Genomic DNA, 21,538 nt, shown 5'->3' on the forward strand with positions numbered 1-21,538 from the left:
TGCGACTACCCTTCCTGAACAGGGGGGTGGATGGAAGTGAGGAGGAATGAAAGGAGTACGCTTAGAGGGAGAGGACACTGAAAACCCCAGGCACCAGGAAGGCTCTCTTAGATGAAGCAAATGGTGATTCCCCAGCCTCCACGATGCTTTTCATTGTGTGCAGCGTTTCGATTAAATTCGGTCAACATTTGCTCACCCCCAACTGACAGTAGGTGTGCTGCACACATGTGTGAGAAGGGGTGTGCGGAGTTTACCCACAACTGGGCTTTCAAATTCCTGTGAAATTGCTCATAGAATCCCAAGTCCATGGCCTCCCAGCAGGACTAGAAGTGACCACAGCCTGGTGTCAAATGCCCAGGTTTTCGGATCCCTACGTAAAACTCACAGCTTAGATCTCTGCACAGCATGACCACGGGAACTGACTGGCTTCACCTGGGTGCTCCGTGTGCTGTCTTCTGAGATTTATTTATTTATTTACTTAGCACCAGCTGGGAGTTCACAGGGTTAGTGGTCAGGGCTGACTACTTCTGGGAACACACCTGGACCATCAGCAGGTGCACTTTGGTCCTCCACATGGTCTCCCTCACAGGCTGCAGCGTCTCTCCACTCTTGCTGACCAGATTCCAAGAGGAAGGACACAACATAGTCAGTCCTAGGTCCAGAAGTTCTAGAACATCATGTCTTTGGTCAAAGCAATAGTTTCCCCCTAATTTCTTCTCTTAAGGGCATCAGAGATGTGATTCTGAAATGCAAAGCGGATCCTGTCAGCCACATGCCAACCAGCTTCCATCAAAGTTTCTCCAGGAATAAATTCAAAGGGCCAGGGGCTCCAGCCCTCTGTGAGGTGGTCCCTCCAAGCCCCTCCACACTTCTCTCCCCACATAATCCCCACATGCCCTCCAGCCACCCAGGGAGCTGGGATTCAGTCAGCAAGCTGACTTCAGGGCCTCTGTGGAATCTCTCGCAGGTGCATACAGCAGGCACTCAATAACCGTGGCATGGTTCACATGGCCATCCCATGCAGGCATTCCTCAGGCTTGGGAGGGATCTCGTTTATTGTATAAGCTCCATTTTATTAAATGAACTTGTCTAAAGGTATTAATTGTGTGTCCACTGTATGCCAGGCATATTTTCCTACTGAGCCCCATTTGCTGCCAGCTGTGGAGCAGAAGTGCCTCAGATCTTTCTTATAAAAGCTTTCCTGGGAGACTTCCTTGACTCCCAGGCTTGGCAATACAGAATGTTCTGGGGAAACTGGAGATTTAATTAAAGCTGCAGCTCCAGATCTTCTGGGCCTGAGTTGTTTCCCTGGTGATCCTGGATGCCCCCACGCTGAGTAGGATCCAGGGTCGGGGTGGCAGGAAGGACAAAAAACTCTTCCTATCTGAAAAGGTCTGATGAGAATCAGACACCTGTCATGTGGTGTGTGGTTACCATGGTTACTAGGATGAGAGCCACGGCAGTGGCCTTCATTTACAACAGGAAGAGAGACCTCAGCCCTTGACCTATCCCACACATAATATCCCTATGGGAGAGCCAGGAAGAGAAACCAATGAAATGAGCAGGACTCTGGGCTGAGGTTGGTTCACCAGGCAGCCTCCATAACAACTAAGAAAAGGCATTGCTGGATGCCTGTGGGAAAACCAGGTCACGTCTATTAAAAAAAAAAAAAAGGTGATTCACAGAGTCACCCAAGCAGAACCGTCTGAGGATGCAGCATGCAAATCATGGGGCAGGTTGAGGCTGCTGGCATGCTGAGGGCAAGTGGTGCAAGATGTGGGGTGAGAGAGGGGGGACGGATTCCTGCAGACTCCCCAGGCTCTTGATGAGCTGCCGTTTTGATTGACATTGTACCTTTTGAGTGCTTAAATATTCAAAGGAATCACTTGGAGTGGCTAAGATATTAAAAATGCTTTCCGTGGAAGTTTTAAATTCCACACAGTCGTGCGCGGCTTAATAATGAAGACGTGCTGGGATGTGTGTCCGTGTTACGTGACCATCACAGAGTACCCAGATGCAGAATAGCATGGGAGGGGTGGCCAGCTTCACACAGACCCTCTAGAGGGAATCAAGAAACCAGGTAACTGTGAGAGGCAGGAGGTTATAATGGTGTAACCTACACCCTTCTGACAGCCAACCTTTTGATACAGATAGAGACAGCACACTTTTGAATAACCACAAAAGGGGTAACATAGTAAAAACAAAAGCCAGTAAAAAAGTATAGCTCTATAAATACATAAGCCATACTCCGGTTGATCTTCAGACTGCCTTTTACTAAATAAATGAACCAGCTGGGAACTCGAATATCGTGCTAAGCACCATGGTTTCATGCAACTGGCAGATGTGTAAGGTAACGTCAACACAAATAACTTGCTAACCTTGCACTGTGATGCTGTAGTGGTTTACAAAGTCATCGACCAGCAGGAAAATCTTTTCAGACCTTTTAAAAAGAAAAGCTCTCAGGACCACCACTGTGTAGGTGGTTTGTCATCACGGGGCCCATGACTGTGTGGATGAGTCTCTAAGGAAGTAAACGGCTGTGGTGTCTACAGACAATGCTAGGCAGGAGTAACACAACCAAACAAGCAGAGCAGGTGGGTTTTGATCCTAGAAGGATTTCAGGGAGCATCTTGTGAAATTGGGGTCCAAGACACTGTGGCTTGCCCTGAAGTTTGGAGTCAATGGCAGTCAAGTAGGAGTTTGGGAAAAGAGCAAAGCAGAAGCTCAGAATTTCAGGGATTCTCTCAATAAAGATGCCTCTTCCTCCTACTGAGCTCAGAGAGTCTCAGGTTAACTCACCTGGATAGATCCACTCCAATCAATGCCTCAGGGAGCTGGGCTTTCTTTCCCTTTTCCAGCCTTCAGGGGAGGAGAGAAAGTGCATTGAAGACCACGTGAGGCATTTTAGAGGTCATGACTAGAATCTCATTGCATGGACCGGGATTTGGTTACAGAAGAAGCATGCCACAAGGGAGGCTGGGAAATGCACAGGAAAAAAGGGAGGCACACAGGCAAAAGTAGCTTCTGCTGCAGAAACAAAGCTTAGGGCTCCAAGTCAAGTGCCCATATCTCCACATATGTCCACTTCCAGGCACTGTTCCTGGTGATAGAACAGAGATAACGAACAAAGACAGGCCTGGTGCCTGTGTTCTGGGAGGTTTCCTTTCCATAGGGAAGACAGACAAGTCTTATCCATCACTTGTGGGAAATCACAAACAGGCATGTGCAAAGATCTTCTGCACAATAGACAAGGTGGACACAGGACTAATTGGCCCTTGGTAAAACAAAAATCTGATTTTTAACACTTGCTGATTCCTCTGTTGTAGTATACTCTCACCCTGGCTGATTTCTACTTACAAAAATTCCAGAATATTTGTCTGTTAGTGCCTTATGCGCAGGTGGGAGCCAGCTCCATCACATAGGTGGGAGAAACTTAGTGAATAATGATCCTGGTGGGGAAGGGACCAGGGAGAGGTAGTCGGGGACAGACAACAGGGTTTGTCTGCTTTGGTGGGAAGCCACTGGATGAGTTTAGGGAAGACCGCTTAATGGGATCAGACTTATGATTTGAAAACGAATCTCCAGCTATACTGCACCTGCACCTGTGGGGATTGGTTGATCCAAGTCCCTTCTATCAAATAGCATCGTGTTTGCTAGTGCCTGATCATGTTTTTCTGTATACAATAAATCATCTCCAGGTCATTTGTACTGCCTAGTACAATATCAATGCTAACTCAGTGGATACACCATTGTGTTTAGAGAATAATGATCAAGGAATGTTCAGTTCACATGCAATTTAAAATATGTACATATATGTGTGTGTGTGTATGTATGTATATATATCTATACATATCCCAGCTTAGTTGACCCTGCACATGTGGAGCCCCTGGTTACCGAGGGCTAATGTAGTGATTGAGGATAGAGCACCATGGATGTGATAGGCTAAAGGGAAGTCACAGCAGGTGTGTGGAGGAGGGAATATAAAGCTTCCTTGCATATGCGTGCAGACGCTGGGTAGGCTAGCATCATTACTGGCACAGGAGAGGGCAGGTGCAATGTGAGCCAGCTGCTGTTCCTTTCTGACACTCCAATGGTCAACTCTGTGCTATTAGCTCTGTCATTCAATGGCTTGGTGGACCTTTAAGCTGGACCACTGCTAACTGAAAGTTTCCCAGCTTAAAGTCCCTGTCAAGGGTGGGTGGGATGTGCAAAAGAAAGCAGGAGTTTTGGGGCCCCCTAACAGGACCTGGAAGAACTCAAGAGAGTTACCTGTGGCTGTGGAGAAAGCAGGGAGTGATTAGATTGGCTCACACCAAGCCCAGGAAGGAGACCTCCTGTGGCTGGCCCTAATACCATGACCTCAGGTGGGCCTTGGCTGCCCAGCAGGGAGGGGGCTTGGGACTTTCAGAAATGGCATGCTAGGGGGCCTAGCCAGCTAATCCTCTGCCTGTTGTACTGACACCCCATGTGGGCTCCAGTTCATGTCCTGTCTGCTCCCCTTCCCATCCAGCTCCTTGCTTATGGCATGGGAAATCAGCAGAGGGTGGCCCAAGTTCTTGGGACCCTGTACTCGTTTGGGATATTCCGAAGAAGCTCCTAGCTTAGGATTGGCTCAGCTCTAGCCTTTGCAGCCATTTGGGGCATGAACCAGCGAATCTCTTTCTCTCTTGATAAAATCTGCCTTTCAAACAAAAATAAACAAATCTTGAAAAGCAATGGCATGGTTTTGCTTTATGGGGATTATAGAATAACTTGCAAATCTAATGAAAGCTATTTCTATTTTCCTAGAAAATGGCTTGAATAAAATATACCTGTCTAGCTCAAGTTTCTTGTGCAGCCCTAAGTTGTTCAAGGACCTATGCCTTCTAGAATCCATTAAGCAACCCTGGATGGACGCGTTAGTTCAATCTGCTTCATTTGCGTGCACTCCAGCATGATTGAAAGACTAGCAGGCTTGAAAGCAGAAGAAATGGATTCAAGCCCTTTGACCTCGTGTACACTAGGCCATGGGATCCACTGAGCCTTCATTTCTGAGGCCCAGTGTTTCTTATCTGTAAAATGGGACCATCACCTCTTTTGTATGGGGAAATGATGCCAATGACCTAAAGCATACCGCTACATGAAAACAGCCGGTGATTTGCTTTGTCAGAGAAATAGATCTATGGAGCCCAACTTTGCTGGCACTTCATTGCTTTTTACTTGGATCCACTAAGACTTTGCTAAGAACTTTGGAAACTGCATCAGCTTTTCAGAGTCCTGACTTATTCATCGCTAAGTAGATTAACCTAGCTAATCTCTAATATTCATGTGTACTTTGATTGTTTATGCTATTAAAAAACTGAACACAGATTTTCAATTCCCTAAACTTGAAGTGGAGATTAAAAAGACTTACGCTTCATGGAATTTAAAGAATTGTTATGGGGGACAGATACATGCCAGAAGCTGTCGTGCATCTCGGATTCCTGGAGCAGCAAGCAGTTGTCAAAAGCAGGTGTGTGTGTCAGGGGGATGGGCCATTGTAGCAGGTTGACACCCATAGGATTGTAAGCCATGTTATGTTTGGGGGCTGGCCTGGTAGCACAATGGGTTAAGCCATGGCCTGAAATAATGGCATCCCATAGTGAACGGTTAGTTTCAGTCCTCACTGCTCCACTTCCCATCCAGCTTCCTGTTGATGATCTTGGGAAGGTAGCAGGTGATGACCTAAGTACTTAAGTTCCTTTACCCATGTGGGAAGCCAGGATGGAGTTCCTGGCTCCGACTTGGGCTTGGCCCAGCCTCACATGTCATAGACATTTGGGGAGTGAGGTAGCAGGTGGATGATCTTTCTCTCCCTCTCTCTGTAATAATGTCTTCCAAATAGATAAATCTTTAACAAAACACATGGCTACATTGGAAAGCTACAAGAAAAACTTTCTGAGTAAGGAAGGATTGACATTTGATTGAAAACAGAGAACTAACTTAGCCCTGTTTGTGATTTAACTACTTTTAATATCTTCCATGAACCTGTGAAGATGCCCTGTTTCGTTTTTCTGTTGATTCATAGATCTGTACTACAAATGAATAATAAGCTTGAAGGGCATGGTATTGATTCAGTTTCATTTTTTTTATAACTTTCTTTGTTCTTGGCAGACACACATAAATTATACATATGTATTAGATATCGTGTGATGTTTCAAGACATGTGTATACTGGGCAATGTTCAATTGGGGTAAATGGATTCATGTTTTCTAATGTTCCTTTGTGGTGAAAACTTTCAAAATCCCATCTAGTCTTTTAAGAGGATGAACAGAACACTAGCATTAACTAGAGTCACCCAAAACACTAGAATTTCTGACCACTAAACCCAGCCATAACCCAGCCTCCATTCAATAAACTTTTCCTTTTCCTTCCTCCTCCTGCCCTCAAGCTCTGGGGACCACTGTTACGCTCTTAACTTCCAGTGTTTTTAGGTGGCACACACGAGAGAGAGCTTGTGATACTTGTCTTCTTATGTCTGCTTAGTTCCCTTAATGAAATGACCTCCAAGTCCATCCTTGTTGAAAATGATGAAATCCCAGTCTTGGTGGCCGAGTAGTACTCCATCGTGTAGACACAAAGCATTGTCATTCTCCGTCTGTAGGTGGATGGCCCCTGGGGCTGTTTCCACTCCGTAGCTGTTGTGACTAGTACTACAGCCAATGGATGTCTCTTCAACAGATGGGTTTTGTTTCCCTTGAAGCTATACCCAGGCGTGGGATGCCTGGATAATACAGTAGTTCTATTTTTAGCTTTTTTGAGGTACTTCCATAATGTTTTCCACGATGGCTGTCCTAATTTACACTCCCACCGACAATGCATACTGTTCCTTTTTCTTCGGGTCCTTGCCTACACTTGTGTAGTCTTTTTGATAATAGTCAATCTGACTGGGGTGAGGTGATCCCTCACTGTGGGTGGGGTTTGCATTTCCCTGATGATCCATGATCGAGCAGTTTTCATGCGCCAATCGACCACTTAGATCTCTTCTTTTGAGAAATGTCCATTTAGGAGTTCAGTATTTGTTTTGTTTTGTTCTGTTTTCACAACGATTTGTTGAGTTCCTTAGATATCCGGGTTTTTACTCTTCGTAGAGGTATGGCTTGCAGGTATTCTTACCTTGTTTCATTCTGTTGGTTGTTTCTCTTATACAGAAATTCTTAAAGCTGACAAAATCTAATTTCTCTATTTTTAAAAAATTTTTGTTTCCTGTGCTGTTGGAGCCTGATCCAAAAAAAATCTTGCCAATACCAATGTTCTGAAGTATCTCTCATATTTTCTTGTAATGGTCCAGAAGTATCAAGCCTTACATCTAGGCCTTTGGTTCACTTCGACCTGATTTGAGTGTATGGGAGATGGAAGGGTCAGTTTCATTCTTCCATATGTGGATATCATTTTTCACAGTCATTTATGAAGAAGATTCTCTGTTTCCAATATATATTCTTGGCACCTTTGTCAAAGATCAGTTGCCTGAAAATGTATGTGGGTTTACTTCCAATTCCTCTATTTTTTTAAATTGGTGTTTATGTTTGGACTTCTTTTGAATTTTCATTCTGAAAATTCCTGCAATGGCCAGGGCTGATCCAGGTTAAAGCTTGGAGGCAGAAAGAACTTAACCCCCACCTTCCACTGAGTTATAGGAATGCAACTACTCAGGCCAGTTATTGCTGCTTCCAGGGTCTGCGTTAGCAGAAAGCTGAGATCAGGAGCAGAACCAGGCTTCACGTGAGATGCAAGTGTCTTAGCCAATGTCTTAGTTGCCAGACCAAACGCCTGCTCCTGTGTGTCTGTCAATAATCTCATATCATGCTGTTTTAATGATTGCAGTTGTGTGATATACTTTAAAGTCAAGGATTGTCATGCCTTCTGTTTTGTTCTTTGTGGGGTATTTTGGAATTCCATATAAATTTTAATGGTGCATTCTTATATCTGTGAAAAATGTCCTTGGCATTGTGAGGGGGATTGCCTTGAATCTGTCAATTGCTTTGAGTAGTACGAGCATTTTAATCGCATTGGTTCTTCCAAACTATGATCATAGATGTCTTTCCATTTGTTTATACCTTCTTTATTTCATCAATATTTTGCAGTTTTTATTGTGGAAATATTTCATCTCTTTAATTAAATTTGTCCCTAAATTAAGGTTCATTAAAGTTACACAATAAATGGCTTTGAATATTTTGTTTTAAAGATTTATTTACATATGTATTTGAAAGAATTACAGAGAGGAAAACACACACACACACACACACACACACATCTTTCATCTGCTGAACTACTCCTCAGATGGTCACAAAGGCCAGAGTTAAGACAGGCTGTTGGTGACAGGGTACTTAATCCATATCTCCCATGTGGGTGACAAACACTTGGCCATCCTTTGCTACTTTGACCAGGTCATTAGCAGGGCATTGGATTGGAAGCAGAGCAGCTGAGATTCAAACCAGCTCCCAAATGGGATGCTAGCATCGCAGGTGGCAGTTTTACTAGCAAACCACAATCCTAGCCCCTTGGATTATTATTTCTTGTTCTTGTAAAGCAATAACTGATAAGTAAATCAGCCCAGTAACAATTATGCAAAGATCAGTCTTGTAGATCTTAATGCTAATTAAGGCTGCAATGTTAGCTCTCCGAGCCAATCTCCAATAGCCAATGTCCCTGTTAACCAAGGCTCTCCTGTCCTGGGAACTTGTTGCCTGAACCCGCGGCCTGAAGAAGCATCATCCATAGGCCTCTGTTCTGGTTGCCCTCACTCTGCCTCACCCTCCGTTGAACTGTAAGCTCTGCTAACTGAATTTGTCTCCAAAACTATTTAAGTCTGTGGATATCATTTTTAACCACTAAATTTAATAAATCAATATCTCACTTCATGAGATAGAATTATGACAAATGTTCCTTCTATGTAGATGCAGGTGAGTGCTTTGCAAAGACCTTAAGGCACACCGCCTTTAGGATGGCTACTAGAACGGACATGAGCCAGGGATCTGTAGAAGATAGGAGGGGAAGTAATCAAATTCTGGAAGGATTCTACCTCCCATCAGATCAAGAGAAGTGTAAGTTCTTCCTTCTGTGAAGAATGTAAAACTGGAAGTCACCAATGAGACACCATTGGATACACTAGTGGTAATGGGGCTGACTTGCTACGTGTCAGGGACTGCTCTGGGCATTTTGTTTGTACAAATGCATTTAATAAATGTCAAGAAAGATGATACATAGCTATGATCATCAAGCAGTGAGCAAAGTAATGCAAACCATGATTTAGATGAACACGTTTTGAATTGCAGTTGTATTTTTTGACTTGCATTAATTTTTAAAGATTACTAACATATATAAACTGCTTATTTATGAGGTACCATGTGATATTGACAACATGTGGATATTGTGTAGTTTTTTCAAGCATCTGGTACTTCTTTACAGTGGAAACATCCCAAATCATCTCTTCTACTTTGTTTCAAAAAAATATTCGCTTGAAAGCCAAATACCAGCCTTCTTCTAGGTTTTTTTTTAAAAAAAGATTTATTTATTTTGTATTGCAAAGACAGATATATGTATAGAGGAGGAGAGGCAGAGAGGAAGATCTTCCATCCGATGATTCACTCCCCAAGTGACCACAATAGCCAGAGCTGCACTGATCCTAAGCTAAGAGCCAGGAACTTCCTCCAGGTCTCCCATGTGGGTGCAGGGTCCCAAAGCTTTGGGCTGTCCTTGACTGCTTTCCCAGGCCACAAACAGGGAGCTGGATGGGAAGTGGGCTGCCGGGATTAGAACAGGCACTCATATGGGATCCTGGTGCATTCAAGGCAAGGACTTTAACTGCTAGGCCACCGCGCTGGGCCCCTAGGTTTTTTAAGAATAGAGAAGCATACAGCATAATAACATTTTGTTTAGTCACCCTGCTGTGCAGCACAACCCCAGAACGTCTCACTCCAAGCTCACTGTAATCTGGCATCCATCACTTTTCCTGGTCCTCCCCAGCCCCTGGGAACCATCCTTTTGTTTTTAATTTCAATGAGATCGCTTACGTTTTGGACTCCACACATGGTATTTATCTTCCTGTGCTTTGTTTTTTTCACTCATCCTAACGGGGTCTGGTTACATGCGTGTTGCTGTGGGTGCCAGGGTTTCTTTCACCTGTCTTTATGGCTGAGTAACGTTCCGTTGTGTAGACGTACCATGTTTTCTTCATTCAACACTTCACAGTGTTTTTATTTCGTGGTTGTCATGAACAGAGCTGCAATGGACGTGACTTGCAGGTGTCTCTTAGACGCATTTCATTTCCAGTGGGATTGCTGCATCGTACAGAAGTTCTCTTCTAGGGCTTTTCAGAACCTCCACACCATTTTCCAGAAGGGTTGTACTGACTCGCATTGGGCATCGCCAGCCCAGCACCGAGTCTCAAGACTCAGTCCTGACCCCTTGCTGTCTGCCCCAGGTTGGAGGCCAAGGACAAAGGCAGTCCTCCGGACACTCAGGCTGACCCCACTCTGGTGTCAGCCAGTGCCTGCCCCCTGGAGGCCAGCCGGACACCTGCCGAAGTGAATGAGACCCTCTGGTGATAGGAAAGTTTCGTGACGGAGTGGGTGAGTGCCCACGGAGGAACTGGGGCTCTTGGCCTTCATTAAGGGGCTCTTATGCCCCTGTAGGGATCCCAAGGAGTTCCCAGGCGCTGTCCTCAGCTCTTTTTTCAGGCTTTTCCTTGTGGCTGGCACCTGCCTTTCTGCCTTTCCAATAAAAGTAAAATAAATCTTTTAAAAATTTTTAAAAGTGCTCTGCATGTAGTCTTAATACCTTCCAAGAGAAGCTGCTCTAACTTCATAATTCTCTTGTTATTGTTGGTGGTGGTCTGTCTGTGTGTGATTGCTTCTTCGAAAAGCAGTTACAGAGAGGGGGACAGAAAGAGAGGGACTTCCATTGGCAATGGCTAGAGTTGGGCTCGGACTAGGAGCTTCATCTTGGTTACCTACATGAGGTGAACAAGTCAAGCACTTGATCTGCCTTCCGCTGCTCTCCCTGACACCTCGCTGGATTGGACGGGGAGCAGGGGGCACCTGATGTCACGCTCGGATTCTGATATCTCACATGGAGGTTTAGCTTGCTGATCCATCATGCCAGCTCCTTCCACATATAGTTATTATTATTATTATTATTATTAATTACACTGCATTATGTGACACAGTTTCATAGGCTCTGGGATTCCCCCAACCCCTCCCCGTGCCCTTCCCCCATGGTCCACATAGAGTTTTAAGAATGCATGCATCTGTGAAAAATCTGTTGGGGACTTGGATTGGAATTAAATGGTTTGGGGAGAAACTGATGTATTTTTGAAACCTTCCACCTGCAGGCATAGCTCCCCTCTCCGTGGCTGTGGCCTTCTTGGCTGTCTAGCAGTAAAATGTCGTCGCTTGCTATTAAAGATCATACATACCAGGTGACACCTGTCTCCAGATTTGGGGTAGGTTTTGTTTGTAGATGATTTTGCTTCCCTCTATTCAATCTCTCTCTCTCTCTCTCTCTCTCTCTCTCTCTCTCTCTCTCTCTCTCTTTATTGCAAAGTCAGATTTACAGAAAAAAGGAAAGACAGAAAAAAAATATATTCTGCCTACTGATTCACTCCCCAAGTGGCCAGAATGGTTGCAGCTGAGCCAATCTGAAGCCAGGACCCAGGGGCCTCTTCCAGATCTCCCATGTGGGTGCAGGGTCCCAAGGCTTTGGACTATCCTCCACCTCTTTCCCAGGCCATAAGCAGTGAGCTGGATGGGAAGTGGAGCAGCCTGGACATGAACACACAACCTTATAAGATCCTGGCAGGTGCAAGGCGAAGACTAGCTACTAGGCTACCATGCTGGGCCCCCTTCTGTTCAACCTTTATTCATTTATTTTTTTTTTTTTATTACTGAATGACTGAGACATCTAATTCAATAATGAACAAAGACAGCAGATATTTTCCACTGGAAAAACTTATTTTAAGTTGTACTGTTTTTTATTTCACACAATTTTTATTGACTTATTTTACACATTTCCTTCCCTTTAGCAAAAAACTCAAGCTCCTAAAAAAAGAAGTTGAAAGAATTTCATGTTATCTCTTCGTCTACAGTCACCAGCCTTTAGCCTTTCGTTCGTTGGTTCCGTCTCTCTCTGTTGATGCATTCACATGCCTCGGTTTTGCCGAATGGCTGAAAATCAAGCCACAAACACCACAACATTGAGCCCCTGAACACTTCCGCGTGCATCTCCCGAGAACAGACACTTCCCCAACGCCTCATCAGCACCATACCCAGGGGGAAACGTCGACATAAAGCACACACTGAAATTTTCCCAATCTTCCCGAAGTCACACTTTATAGCTTTACAGACATATTTGGAAAGGAAAGTGGGCAAGGGGAGGAAGAGAGAGTGGGGTGGCAGAGCTCTTCTACCCACCAGCTCACCCCTTAAATGTTCACAGTAGCCGGGGCTCAGGCAGACCAACACCAGGACCCCAGAACTCCCCCGTCAGCTTCAGGACCTCGGACAGCTGAGCCATCACCTGTTGCTTGCCAAGGTGCTGGGTGCGAAGTGGAGCAGCTGGGACAGGAACATACAACCATATAGGATCCTGGTGGCTCCACAGTCTTTTTATGTAGTTTTCATGTGTAGATTTGGGTCATTAGTCTGTTTTGAATTAATCTGTGTGTACAGTGTGAGGTCAGGGCCAACTTCACACATGCACCTAATGTCCAATCCTTATGGAAAATCAATTTATTATAAACACGTTAGTCTACCTCTAGAATCCCAATTCTATTACAATTCTAAGAATTTTGTTTATTCTTTCATATTTATTTGAAAGGCAGAGTGACAGAGAAAGGAAGAAGAGAGAGAGTGCACCCTTTCAGAAAGCTGCTACTGGTTCACTAATCAAATGCCCACAGCAGCCAGGGCTGGGTCAGGATCCTAGGCTCCATTGCAATCTCCCGCGTGGGTGGCAGGGACCCAGGCAGCACACCTTGAGTTGCATTAATGGAAAGCTGGGTCAGAAGCACAAAGCAGCCAGGACTAGCCCCAGCCGCTGTTGTTCAATATCACACTAGAAGTGCTAGCCAGAGCCATCAGGGAAACACATCAGAAAGGAGTAAAACCACCTACGGCTTTGTTGGTCGTAGGCATTCCCTGGTGTTGAAGACCAGGGCTGGGCCAATGACAAAGCCAGGACCAGGGACGCAATCCAGGTCTCCTGTGACAGCAAGCAGGAATGAGCTACTTGCACCATCATAACTGCGAGGCACCGGAGCCGGCCCTGCTATGTGGGACCTGAAAGTGCTAAGCCAAACACCACACCTCCACTTCCTTCTTAACTTCAGGATTCTTCCCACAGCCGGGTAAGCCAACTACTGCCTTAACGTTAAGTCCTGGCTGCCAAGGTTGGCTTCAAGGGAGCAGGTGTCTGAAGCCAAAGCAGTAATAACAGCCTCCCGCCTTGGGTGGGGGCCCAGGGCCGGCCCCTCCGCAGCAGCAGCTTTGTGCAGAGGGAGGAAATACTGCTGTCATCTCACCCAGCTCAGCCGCAAAACTGATTCACTATCACCTCGACTTTCAGACCGGGTGCCAGAAATCAGCTGATGAGGCCCTAGTTGACCTTGGCCTTGACTGTGGTCCCTCTGCCTGTTGGTGTCACTTGCTCTCCCCCACCCTGGCCGAGGGAGGGTCACCTCCGGGCAGATTTCAACAAAGCCAAATACAGCCTTTGCAATCACAGTGGCTTCATGCGAGAACTTTCTTGGAGCAGAGAGAGAACACGGGACATCTCAAAGCCAAAGCAAACGTGGTCCCGCTGGGCAATGCAGAGACAAGTCAGGCTCCAAGGAGAGAGGCGCTGTCTACATTCGGGGTCCTATTGTGTGGTGGCCACACTGAACTTTGGGCACTGTCTCCATATACAGGGCTCTACACTGTGTGATATGGACTGAGGGTGACCTCCAAAGGCTATCCCCTTAGGGTCAGCGCTGTGGCAAAGTAGGTTAAACCACTGCTCAGGACGGCCACATATCAGAATCCCAGTTTGATTTCTGGCTACTCTGCTCTCTCTCTCCAGTTTCCTGCTGATGCTCCTGGAAAGGCAGTGCAAGGTGGCCCAAGTCCTTGGACTCCTACTAAGCACGTGGGAAGCCACGGTGGAGCTCTAGGATCCTGGATTTGGTCTAGCTCAGACCCAGCTTCTGTATTTGGGGAATGAACCAGCAGATGGAAGGTCTCCTCTCCCTTTCTCTGGCCCTCCACCTTTCAAATGCATAAACACATGATTTTGGAAAAGCAAAAGAATGTCCACATCTTCCTGGAATCCAGCAATGTGGCCATACTATTGACCCTCCTTTCCCCTGGGTTCTGCCTTTCTGCCTGGCAGAGTCAACCAACCGTGGATTGAATTCTGGTGGTTGGGATGCCCACGCTGACAATATGGATGCCCATGTTTTGTGCTGGCTTCCCTTGCTGCTCCAGCTCACCACTGCCGCACACCCTGCACGCTGGGAGGCATGCAGGGTCTCTGACACAAGGCTGCCGAGTTTGTACTTCCCAACTTGAACCTGGACCAGTCTGAACTATTGCAGGACTGGGCCCTGTCTATCTCTCTGCCTGTCCAAAAAAAAAAAAAAAAAAAAAAGTTTGGAGAAGCAAGCGTGTTTTCTCCTCACGATTCCCTAAGCTGTGTGGCATGGTACCCATTTACACAGCACAGGCAGCATGTCAGGTCTGATGGAGTCTAGAGGTGGAAGGAAGCATGCTGGAGGAGCATGTGAGAGCTATGCAGGCCCCGCCCCTTTTTATACGGTCTTGCCCATATCCACAGTTAGGGACCCACAGGAGAAGCTGATCCCCGTGGGGAGACAGTCTCTGCAGTGCGAGTGCTGAGCACTTTGGCTTATCCAGGTGGGCCCGATGTAGAAAAGCAGGTGTCCCTGTAAAAGATGACCACCTGGAGCCGGAGGCGGGGCTCAGCCTGGGGAATGCCAAGAGTCCCCGGGAGCCGGGAGAGACAAAGGACAGCTTCTCCTGGAGAGCCTGCAGCAGGAGCGAGGGCCTGCCTGCTGCCACCGGCATCTCACACAGCCAGCCCTGGAGCCCCAGACATGCCAGTTCCTGTTATTGAAAACCATTGTTTCTGGAACAAGACTTATGACAGGCCCCTAACGGGGCAGCCGGTCCTGTTATCTGTTCCATACTGCAGGTGAGGTACAGAGCCCAGAGAGGTTGTTCGGGGTCCCAGAGACAAGACAGGCAACACCAGGAAGAAAACGTGGGTGGGAATTCACCCCTCTCCGCCCTAGGAGCTTGCTCCTGGCTACAGCCTGCTCCCCGGCTCTGCACCTGCAATAAAGAAACAGGCCACTGGGAGGAGCTGCTGGGGCAGAGCACTGGGATGGCACATTCAGATTCACCTGCGCGCCTGTGAACAGCGGCACCAGAAGCTGTGGTGGTGCCCACTCTCCAGATGTGAGTGTTGGCCCCCCAGCTCCTGGACCGTAGGGCGGGCTCACCCACTGCCACTGCCCCCAGGCAGCCTCGATCCCACCGGGGCAGTTGCAGGATCACCCCAGGGTCATATAGCCGGCCCTCGCCCCGGCTTTCCAATTTGCAATCCTGTGTTTTTCTCCTGCTGAATGAGTGCACAACTCTTATCCAGACTGAAGAGCAAAAGGGTGGGGGCAGTGAGACACAACGAGGACTGGAGAAGGTGCTGGTGGCAACTTTGGGATGGTGGGGCTCCCGCCTTGGTGGGGCGGGGAGGGGGGAGGAATGGGGGTAGATAGGTGAAGGAAGGCAAAGGAGAGGAACCCATGCCCGGTGTGGATTGTCCAAGGGCTGGGCTAGGGGGAGGTCCAGATCTACTCTGCATCTTGCCTCCTCCAGAAAGCCCTCCAGATGCCTGCTTAGGAAGCACAGCACTGCAGGTAAGCCTCGGCCACACTGACAGGCTGTGCTTCCACGGCCTTCTTCATGGCTCATGCATCATAAGATGAGGCAGATGCTCGGCACAGCGCTCAGGATGCTGGATGGGATCCCTATCAGGTCGCCTGACCCAAGGTCTGGCCACACCCACTATTCCAGTTTCTGTTATGCTAATATACATCCTGGAGGTGCTGAGGGGAGTGACTCAAATCCTTGCATCCCTGCCACCCTCACGGGAAACCTGAATAGACTTCCAAATACTTGATTCTGGCTTGACCCGGTCCTGGCTCTCGCAGTCATCCAAAGAATGAACCAGCAGAGGGACACATTCTCCTTATCATCTCTCTGTCCTGTCTACCTTTCCAATGCAATGAGGGGGGGAAAAGGAAGGAAGCGGAAGTGAACTACAAGGTAGACCAGGTATGCGGCAGGTGGTGCTAGTGCAGAAAATTCCAAAGATATGTAAGGAGCCCCCTGCACTGCAATGATAGCTCCATGCTGAATGCCAGCCATGGGCCCCTCTAAGCTTTGTGGCATCACACAGGCATGGCCAGTTCCACGAGATTCCTGTTCTTGTAAATCTGCTTTTGTGCTGTGGGAGTGGAGCCCTGTCTCTGCAAGGGTCCATTGTGGGTTTCCGGAAGTCTCTTTCTGACCTTTTGCAATTGCCCTCTGGCAAACACACTTTTTCCTTTGCTGTGGTTTGACTTCTGCCTTGGCTCTGGCCCAACGAAGGATGAAGCTCGGGATCTGGGGGGTTAGCCCACCTTTGCTGGCGTAGTGAGGACAAGTTCGAGTTCAGGAGCCAGACAGACCCAGGTTCAAGTTCCAGCGAGACCTCTTGCCAGCTACATGGATTAGGAGGAGTGGCTCAAGTTCTCTGAGGTTGTAGAAGGATGATGATGATAATGGCTCGTGAGCCAAGGGTTTGTGAGGAACATGTGGTGAGACAGTACACCCTACACCACACGTGGCTGGTGCATGGTCCCTGTGACCTCATTAGCCATCTCGCCCCTCCTTTCTTCTCTGACCTCACCCAGCCACCTGGCCCCACCGCACCACCTCAACCAGATCCTCCAGGTTCCAACACGGGTGACATTCTGGTTCCCCTTAGCCTCTTGGGATGTGGAGGAGATGACCATTTGCACACACAGCACCTGCTGGTAAATAAATCCATTCAGAGGTTAGGAATGGAAACAGGCTGCTTCAGAAGTGCGACCTCTTGCTGCCCTCTGGTGGACAAGTGTGTGAATGGTATCTCACCGCGTCCAGCTCTGTCCAGAACATCTAAGTACGACTCGAAAAAGGAGAGTATTCAGCAGCCAAAGACAACGGGCCACGTCTTCTTTACAGTCCTGAGGCCGCCGTCTACTCCCCAGGAGTCCTCAACATGGCCCATTCCCCTTGAGGGCTTTATTTCCTCATCTATGAAGTGGGCGTGACACTAGCTACCTTGGATGGTGTTTGGCTCAGTGGTTAAGATGATGCGTGGAATTCCCGCCTCCTATAGGATTTGAGTCCATGGGGTTATTTCCAGTTCCAGCTTCCTGCCTGTACGTACCCTGGGAGGCAGGAGCTGATGACTCAAGTGCTTGGATTCCTGCCACCTGCCTGGGCGCCCTGGCCTGAGTTCAGGCACCTGCCTTTGACCTGGGCTCTCACAGGCATGTGGGCAGTGAGCCAGTAGATGGAAGGTCTCTGTCTCCATCTCTTTTAAATAAAGTGAAAATAACTTTTTTAAAATGTAAATATTGTCTTATCCTCCAATTATAGGTTGAAATAATTAATGGATAATTAAATCGGGTTAGAAACGTTGTAAAGGCTAGTAGTACCCTTGTGAGGGGAAGTTTGTCTACACCCTGGGGAACTCTCCAAATTTGGTGCTAGGGATATAGACTGAGATGTGTCTCCTTGGGAAGGCCATGTCACTGCTCAGGCACCTCTGCCTTCTTATCCAGGAAACTGAGAGCCAGATGACAGAATCTTCCCGAAGGCACGAGGTATGCCAAGCCCATTGGACGGCGACCCTGCAGAGGGGTCCCCAGGCTTTGGCCCACTTGTCAGTTCTGGCTCAGTTTTTTTTTAAAAAAGATTTATTTTTATTATGTTCTTTTTTTATTGGAAAGGCGGATATACAGAGAGGAGAGACAGAGAGGAAGATCTTCCGTCCGATGATTCACTCCCCAAGTGAGTGCAACGGCCGATACTATGCCGATCCAAAGCCAGGAGCCTCTTCCGGGTCTCCCACGCGGGTGCAGGGTCCCAAAGCTTTGGGCCGTCCTCGACTGCTTTCCTGGGCCACAGGCAGGGAGCTGGAAGGGAAGCGGGGCTGCCGGGATTAGAACCGGCGCTCATATGGGATCCCAGGCTTGCAAGGCGAGGACCTTTAACTACTTGCGCCACTGCGCTGGGCTCCAGTTCTGGCTCTTGACAAGGAATGTGTGTGAGCTTTAAATTCAGCAATAAAGATATTTTGCTGTCTCACATAATATTCCTGTAGCTGTCTCAGCCTTTTCTCCTGGTCACAAGATGGCGGCCTGGGTTCCGGGAGTCACGTCTACACACAGTTCACCTTCAAGATGGGAAGCACGGAGCAGAAAAGGAGAACTTCTTTGTAAAACTCTTACTTTTTTTCTTTTCCAGTAGAGAAATGCTCCCCATGAACTCTGCAAGAGGCTTGCCCCAGCCAGCCTAGGCAGAGTGAGGTCACATGGTGAACCATGGACCAGTCACGGAGATGGGGTGGTTCTCGTACACTTATCCCAAAGTGGCTGCAGAGAACCTGCCCTTGCTGAGAGGACAGGATGTTTTGCAAACAAGCAAAACCAGCGTTCCGTTAGGAGGAAGAACAGGGTCGGAGGACCACATATATGCAGAAATCACCATGACTGGCGTACTTCTGGCACCCCTGGTTTGCAGTTGCCTGATCCATTTCAGAACTGGAACTTGAGAAAACTTGAAGGCTTCCACTGGCTCGGATCCGCTCTCCGGGACTCAGGGTGTACTCGGGAGGGATTTTTTTTTTCAGGTGGAATCTTCTGCTCCGCCCTTCCTTCTTGCAGCTTTGCTAGGTTGGGGTGACTCCTGAGTGGTGACCCTTCTGCCTTCACGCTCAGGAGAAGGTGGAATGGCAGGCAGGACACAGGAGCGTGTCGCAGGCCCCGTCACCGCAGGGCTGGCTCGTGGCAAAATCACCACCAGAGGCAGCAGAGGATGGAACTGAGCTCTGAGCACCAAACGGAAATAATCCTACAAGCGAATGCAAAAGCAATTTAAAGTGACTTCAGTTAGGAATCATTGCCTGCTCGTTAAAAAGATAGGGGGTTGAACACATGCACACACACATGCACACACACACACGCCACACCAACAGCAAGGAAGCCAAAAGAGCCCACACAACAAACAAAAAATATAGAGTCAGCTCTCTCAGGAGAGCTGTGAACTCCTGTACCACCTGCAGTCCAGAACGCAGAGGCCTGGCACCAGAGAACGCAGGGAGGGGCTGGCAAGAACCCGAGAAGGAGGCATGTCCTTGGCCCTGGCATGACCTCTTCCTGATTGCTGGGCGGGACCCCTGAAGGAGTCTCCAACACCTGAGACTCTTTGATAGCTGCACCTGCTTATTCGGGGTTCCCCTGGCTGAGGTCCCCGACAGCCTCGGTCAAGTGCCTCTGGATGAATATTTGTCTCAACTCTTTCACGAGAGAACACATTCACAGACCCGATTGCCATGCATGCTTCCCACGGCTCCTTCCCATCCATAGCTCTCGGTGAGGTTTCACTGTGCCTGTACTTCAAACAGAGGCACACCGCGTAGCTATACACACACAGGGAAAGTCATCAGGCATGTAAGGTTTGGTGCTGACCGCTGTTTCAGCACCCAGTGGGAGTCTTGGCACTTATGTAGCATGGGTCAAGGGGCTGCTTTATACACTGACGAAACCTGGGCTGTGAACCCTAGTTCCTCCCCTGCGGCACGAGCACTTCAGGGCTGTACCCTTCTCTTCCCCTTCCTCTGGAAAGGGGAATGTTGAAATGCAGGTTGCCCCGGTTCCCTGGGAGCAGACTGCAGGCATGCACCTTAGGTCTTCCAGTCAGCTGCATGTGCTCAAATGCTTCTGGGGAAACCGGGAGAAGTCTCACAGCTCACAGGTGTGGATGGCAGGTGCCATCCCCAAGGGCTGCCTGGAAGAAGAGTCCTGTGATGAGAGGGTGTTCAAAGCATATATATTGGCTGTTGTCCACCACTAAGGCTTGCGTCCCTGGGCCTCCTGGGAAACCTGGGAGTGTCTCATCCATAGTTGAATAGATCTCTCTGCACATGAACTTGCTGTGGCTGTGTTTCCTGCAACCAAGACCTTTGTCGTAGACCAGGTTCAAGTGCCCCATCCGAGCCTAGCACGTGTGGGTCCTCCCTGTGTTAAGGAACAGCCTGAACATGCAAGTATTCTACAAAGAGAAGGGCCACGGGCTCTGCCACAGCAAGTGCGGGCTTTGGATTCCATCAATTTCTCTCCCACGGAAGTGAACTCTCCTAACCTCTGTCCCCTGGGAGGTGACAACCAAATAGTGCAAGTGGTGGCTGTCAGGCCTTCTCAAGTACAGTTAATTAAGGTCCCTCTCTACACCCCCATACCCTCTGACCTGCCCTCCCATGAGTGGAGCCCACCTCTCCCCATCCGGCTATGTCCTGTGGGTGTCCAGGGCTGATGCAGTTGTCCTGGGTTTTGCAAGACACCAGAGGGTCTCGCCCCCACCTCCACTGCTGTCACTCCAGCTGCCGCTATGTCCTCTAAATTGTCATTCCTCATGCCCTCCCCACAACTGTCAGCCTTCTCTAGGGTCTCCAGCCAGCTCTCTGCCACTTGGGGTTCTGGGAAATTCTCAGATCCTCTCCCAAGCCATGTCGAGGTGAGGATTTAGGACAGGATGGATCTCAAGTCCCTTCGTGGCTCTGTGCCCACCGCTGCTCTGCCTGGCCCAGGAGGCATAGCTCCAGGTGTCTCCAGCCTCCCCAGACCCCAGACCTTGCCGCAGGCCCAGCACCTGTCTTGTCTTCTGGTCACACACTCCTCCTCCCACTCACCTCCTGAGTGTAAGCTTGGAGGGCAGGAAACTTGTTCTTTAACCCTTCCAATGTTCCTTTCTACTCTGTGGTCTAGAATAAAATGCATGCTCCGAGCCTTCCAGGCCGTTAACTCATTGTGTTAGCAGAATATTTTCAAGACACAGGGCGTGGGGTTTTTCCAAGTGTGTTTAAGATCTTGTTCAGGAAGCCTTCTTGGGGCCACCTGCTAAGGGCAGGCACTGCTGGGTGGAAGAGCACCAGGGGACGGCAGATGGACAGTTACTTGTGTTCTGGGTGCCGGGAATGCGTCAGAAGCCCCACGGGTCAGTCAGTGGCTGGGCTCTGCACATACCACGGGGCAATGGAGGCAGGGAGGGTCCTTGGGGAGCTGGGTCACTGTGCATCGTGTGTGCTGCCCACCACTGCAGCTCCCTGCGCCCGGGGCTGCACGTGCATGGCTTGCCTGAGCACGTTGAACTGGCCTTCTGGTGCCTATGTAAGTTTCCATGAATGAGTGTATTTCCTATTCGTTGGAGGCAAG

The sequence above is a fragment of the Ochotona curzoniae genome, unplaced genomic scaffold, assembly GCF_017591425.1.
Source record: "Ochotona curzoniae isolate NIBS_2020 unplaced genomic scaffold, NIBS_Ocur_1.0 contig_3432, whole genome shotgun sequence".
In the NCBI taxonomy this organism is placed as follows: domain Eukaryota; kingdom Metazoa; phylum Chordata; class Mammalia; order Lagomorpha; family Ochotonidae; genus Ochotona; species Ochotona curzoniae.